The sequence below is a fragment of the Crinia signifera genome, chromosome 7 (genome assembly GCF_055691185.1).
Source record: "Crinia signifera chromosome 7, ASM5569118v1, whole genome shotgun sequence".
Lineage (NCBI taxonomy): Eukaryota > Metazoa > Chordata > Amphibia > Anura > Myobatrachidae > Crinia > Crinia signifera.
This window is the reverse complement of record NC_139223.1, coordinates 146,418,673-146,424,672: the sequence shown is the minus strand read 5'-3', so window position 1 is coordinate 146,424,672 and position 6,000 is coordinate 146,418,673. Positions and strand designations below refer to the sequence as shown.

The 6,000-nt window shown below is 40.5% G+C and overlaps 1 protein-coding gene across 1 annotated transcript in view; it reads left to right on the top strand.

Moving 5' to 3' along the window:
- The first annotated feature begins 4,078 nt into the window (after positions 1-4,078).
- LOC146020647 (sodium channel protein type 2 subunit alpha-like) overlaps positions 4,079-6,000 on the top strand; it is a 134,622-nt gene continuing 132,700 nt past the window's right edge. Inside the window, 1 exon segment of the mRNA XM_083153911.1 lies at positions 4,079-4,259. The gene's annotated coding sequence lies outside the window, so the exon portion shown is untranslated.

The following is a 6,000-nucleotide window of genomic DNA, read 5'->3' as shown; positions in this document are numbered from 1 at the left end:
AATGTTGATACTGTATTTCAATAAAAATGTGTTCTTGGTGGCAATCTGCATTAAATCAAGCCCCATAGGAAAACCTTATATACAGTAAGAATATAATTGTGCTATGAATGAAAATGTCAGAGAATGCTCATTATTTTAAAGTCCTATTCTGCCTAAAGCATTCAAATATTTGTCTTCAACGACTTGAGGAACAAGTCTCACAATTCTGCTTACTAATAAGCATAAAGTGTAATCTGTTTAATTATAATATATTAACATTAATGAAGATCTGCCAACTCCATGTAAAATTATATTGATATATTCTAAACATAGTCTATGACAGATTGACAGAACAAAGATTCTCAATAAATTAAGGCTATAACATTGTGAGGGGTATGGGTCATAAGGTTTAAACAGAAATTTTGACAGTGTCAAGGTTGAAGGATCCTGACAGGAATCAGGAAAGTCTACTTACCCTTCCCCTGCCTCCTTTAACCCACCATTCCCGCAGCCTGACCCTAACCCTCCTTGCTATTGTCTTACCCTATCCATTGTACCTTGCTGACTAAACCTTAAGTTGCCCATACATTGCTCCGGTTTGGGCTCATTTCACCTGATCCTAATGGATCGGCCCAAGAACTCAGCCCAAATTGGAGGTGTTTGACTTCCCCCTTGGGTCCAGAGGTCGGACCTGCTGCCTGTCCGACCTCCGACTCTGGACCATAGTTTTTGTCATATCCATCATTTGAATCAGAGAACCTTTTGACCATGATGACCATATGGTGCTGACTGTTGACTTATTGTCCGTATACCCATTGTGAGTAATAGATGACTGTTGTATTTGTCTCCTCCCGCAAAAACCAGGGGCATTATGTCCCACCGGACAAGCAGGTAAGTACCTGCTGGGCCTGTCCAGTGTGGCTCGTCTAGTGTTCCACTGCTGGAATGCAACCCAGAAGCTGTCAACTGCTCCAGCTAGAGTGCACTTCCAGAAAAAAGAACAATAAACTTTGAGCGCTAGGGGCAAGTGTATAGGTGCTGTGTGCAAATGGCTGCCCTCTGGGAGAGGGATGCCGCCCTCAAAAGGAGAACAAGATTTAAGGAAAAATACCAGTAGGCGCCTTGTGCACACAAGAAGAATTACAATTTAATTAATATAAAAATAAATAACATACAGAATAATATGCATGCATGCAATAAACAATTTAAAACATATGTATCAATATAGTGCTGTTTAAAAGTAACATATAGTTACCAGGCCCCGGTTGAATGCTCAGGTGTGCGCACAGATTGAACAGGTGTTATTGTCCTGAATGATGGGAGTGGAATTCCCAGCGCTGTAATGGGGGGCAAAAATAGGGGGATGGGTTCATGTAAGTCCTCCCAAACGTGGAACTGTAATCCGCAAGTAAGTTCCTTAAAAACTCCTTGACCATGGAGTAAGATTTGAAATCAGCACTTGGTTGTTACCTTTGGGCGGTATGGACCACAGTGATGGTTTGCCTCCCTGATCTATGTCGTGGGGCTCTCAGCAGGTCCCAATGGGGTGCATGGGTGCACTCTTCCGCCACACGCCTACAGTGTTTGATGGTGGGAAGCAGCTACACCGGCCAGCGAGCCGGGTGTGAGCCGCTGAACACTGTGGCGGGCGGGAGTGTCCTCTCGGTGTTGTTACGTGCATGCTCCTGCCGTACGCCGCCGGGATGGCAAGTGGGCTGTGTCTCGTCCAAAGCGACACTCCGTGTCTCAGCTGGTGAGCTCTAGCGGGGACCACTGTGTAGGAGGGTGTCGGAGCTCACACTGGGCAAATTCTTCTCCAGGTCCTCGATCTCAACCAGCAGGTAGAATTCCTTTCAAGACGCGTTTCGCCGCACTCAGGCGGCTTTATCAATTGGGAATCATCATTGATACATATGTTTATTGCATGCATGCATTTTATATTAATTAAATTGTAATTCTTCTTGTGTACAGAAGGCGCCTACTGGTATTTTTCCTTAAAGAGTGCACTTCCAGGTGCCGTTAGCTGGGAACATGGCAAAAACACATTTTCAGGTAACCAATGGAAGAGAAAATATTGAGAACATATTATTTGATCAAATAAAATGTATTGGTCTCATGGGAGCAGTAGAGGTAGATATGAAAATGTGTGGAGCATGTGTCCAATATAAATGGTCCGACTCACCCTGAGGGGGTTTGGGAGGGGGGAATATTAAATTGTTTTTTATTGCTCTTAGCACACCCCCAAAAAATTGGGTTTAGCTGCGTAATGCTGGATACACACTGGACTTCTTTTAAGATGATTTTGCAAATACCGACTAGTCAAAGTGACAAAATCTAACTGTTGTCCAGTGTGTATGCACAATGTCACTGATAATACGTGCGGTCATTTGTACTCAATGACATCCGCCATCATCTGTACATGCAGGAGGAAGATATCATTAGCAAGAGTCACGCAGCATGACCTCTGTTCCACGCTAGTGACAAGACTATTACTAGGGTGGGGCAGGCAGTACCATGCACACCACACTGTTTCCCTGCAGGTGCAATGTCCGCAACCACCCAAATTGTTGCAGGCTGGGATCTACAGTGCTGTCTGTTGTATATATTACAGTGGGCAGAGTAAAAGATTCTGGATGTGGTATTCATTTGCTCTGCCTTCCCTTACTGTTACATTTTTGGGGAAAAAAGGAATGAGAGATAGATACATTTACATTGAATCATCACCACCATTTCCCAGCACTTTATCAAGTATAGTATGTACTAACTGCTTTGAGCTCATCTACGTTTGGATCTAAGTCATTTTAAAAGATTCCTCTCAGATGTAGCAGTACACACGCACGCTTCTAGGTGCCACGTTCACAATCTCTTTTCACAATCACTCCATACTGTATATGCAACTAGACACGCCCTTTGGGAGGAGCATGACATGCCCCCTCAATGGGGCGCTTTGCAAAACTCTATTACCAACTATAATCTCCCTGAAACTAGTTTTCAAAAGTAGGCAAGTATGGTGGCCATGCCCCTTCCTGATGAATCCATTCCTCTATATTTTGCTGTGCAGCTTTGGCATTGACACCTTTTTTCGCACAGTTGGGGGGGCCATATGAGACAGAAGCACCCCCGAAATTGAGAAGAAATTGGCTATTCACCTGACTCATTTGGATGGCTTTCTAGTGTCTAAAGACAGCATGCAGGGTGTGTTGGGATTTGTAGTTTCATAACAACTGGAATGCCACAGGTTGTCCAAACCTGATACAGAGGCAGAAGGAAGGGGTTAAAGGAAAAAAACATTGTCAATCCCTAAAATTGCTAGAAATTTGCCTCTTCTGTCAAGAGTGGGAAGAACATCTACACAGTTAGTTTACATTGTGTTAAACTAGTTGTATATGTAAAACACCGTACTGTATGTTCTTTGTTGTTGTTCATTCTTTATTTGCAGTGAAATCATTTGCTTATTCCCCCACAAAACCCAGATGCGGGAGAAACCGAACAAGATGGCTGACCGTAGAATTTTCCAGAGGTATTAGTCATTAACAGACGGCACTTAGAACACTCACCAAGGAACTGTGGGATACAATTATATAACTAGTTTAAACTTTATATTAATATAATAGGAAACTTGCTGAACACCAGAAATACAGTGGGGCAGATATATTAAGCTTTAACAAGAGATAAATCCAAGGGTGATAAGGAGAGATAAACGTCCAGCCAATCACCTGCCAACTGTCATGTTACAGCCTGTGTTTGAAAAAAGTCAGTAAGGAGCTGATTGGCTGGACGTTTATCTCTCCTTATCACCCTTGCATTTATCTCTTGTTAAGGCTTAATACATCTGCCCCAGTGTAAGATCTTTACATAAGAAGCCTTTTTAATGTAATGATTTCACTGTGTATGCGATGATAGCATCCCAGTGATATAAAATCATGTACAGTATATCCTTTGCACATATAGTACAGTACTGTAAGTACAGTACATAACCAATGCACCATCTGATCCCAATGTTCCTATTATACTTTTACCAGTAGATGGTGCTGTCATATTGAGGTGTTGCATGTGTTTTATATATTTATTTCTTTTGCAGTTTCATACATTACCGACCATAGAGGACAGGAGATGGAGAACATTAAGAAGGGGTTTATGTTCTGTTTTGCAAGCAGTGTGAAATGATTGTCGCAGCTTTGTCCTTTCTGTGCCTCAAAGCAAAAAAAACTGCCTTGGCAAGAACACTAGGACTTTACCTATATACCCAGTGCTATGATATTTCCTTGTCTCCTCCTCAGGTAAGATTACAGTGCCTTTCTCCTCCTAGCATCTAGCTATGTAACACATGGTCTGCAGTTCCTCACATGCATTACTGCAAATCATCACAATTGTCATTTCTAATCACCTGATATTTATAGCTTTCTAAGCCATAATCCACTGTGTACCTGCCCGGTATCTCTTGCAAGTTAGGCAGCTGAATTCAGCAATGTTTTTCCTCGCACTGTTGCTTATGACAATCTTATAATCAGCATATCATTATACATACTTCTTTATCGTTTGCTAGCCAGGAGGAAAGGAAGCTGGACTTCATCTGGTTTCTGTCTGCTCTCTCTCGCTAATCACAGATCAAGATCAAATCTGTTATTAGAAGCCAGTGTTTTATTACAAACTGCTGCTAATATGAAAAAAGGGCTCATCCTTTAGGCCTCGGGGAATTTTATTTTCTTTATTGAGATTAGAAAAGGCCTTTCGTACAGCACCCTCCTTGCAATGTGTTGAATATTTGTCTACTTTTAGCCAGATTCAAAAATTAAGTTCATTAATCAGATTTTTTTCTGTTTATACATTTTTGTAAATTGAAAACACTAAATGATATGCTTAGAAATATTTTCTTTTGTGTCTTGAGCTGTCAGGATAATTACCGTTTATTCTACCCTTTCGGTGATGCAATTCAGGAAAAAAAAATTGTAACAAAAAAATAAAAAGAGGGTCTTAACAGCCAAACAGAGGTTGTACACTTGAATTTAGCTGGGCGTTGTCATCTGCCAATGTACTAATTGTATTCTGGTCATTTCTAGCTCTTTGTTATATGCTCTCTGCTGAAAGGTTAATCGTATCTAAATCATGCAAAATCATGGTAATGTATGCAGATTGAGAGGCAGTCTTGAAAAAAACAAAGGTTTAGTGGCTAAATGTAACATTATCAAGAGATGTTTTTGCTGTGTTTTTATACTGGTTTTATTGTCTTCGTGGGTGTGGCAGCACACAGCTTCCTCTCTAAAGTCTTAATTACCGACCTGTGCAGGGCAGCACTTAGAATAAAATAATACCCATTATTTTGTGGGGACTAGCAAAAAATCCAAAGAACGGAAGTTGATTTCTTGACAATTTAACTGACATAGTTATTGCTGGTGGAAATTCCCACACTTAATAATGTTCGTTACTTTTATTGAATGCTTCATTTGTGTTACTTACCTTGATTATATCTAATTAGCAATATATGATTGTACAGTACGAATGCAGTTTTCGCAGTCATGTTAGTTTTCCATAAATTAAAACTTTTATACATGATACTTTATGCTATCAAGCCACATCCAACAAATTTATCTTCAGATCTGGCTGGTTGGAACAAAAACCTGGTAATATCTGAATGACAGTTTGGCAGTTTTCCAGCATTTCCAAGCAATTGGTCAACTGTCATTTGCTCTCATCCAGAACTAGGTTTTTGTTCCAACCAGATAAATCTGTAGGTGTATGGCCACCTTTACACGCATCTTACAAACTGTAATAAACAGGGATCCTGCCTTATTACCATTATGTTGTAATATCAAATACTACACAAACTCATCAAGACACCCTCAAATTCCCGATTTTAAGGATATCCATACTTGAGCACAGGTGATTTAATTAGTACCTTCATTGAATTTAACCATCTATGTTCAACCATGGATATCCTAAAAACCTGCACTGTTACGTACCTTCAGGAGCAAGTTTGCAACTACACTATACAGTTGTTTCTTGATTTACTTAGTGACGGAA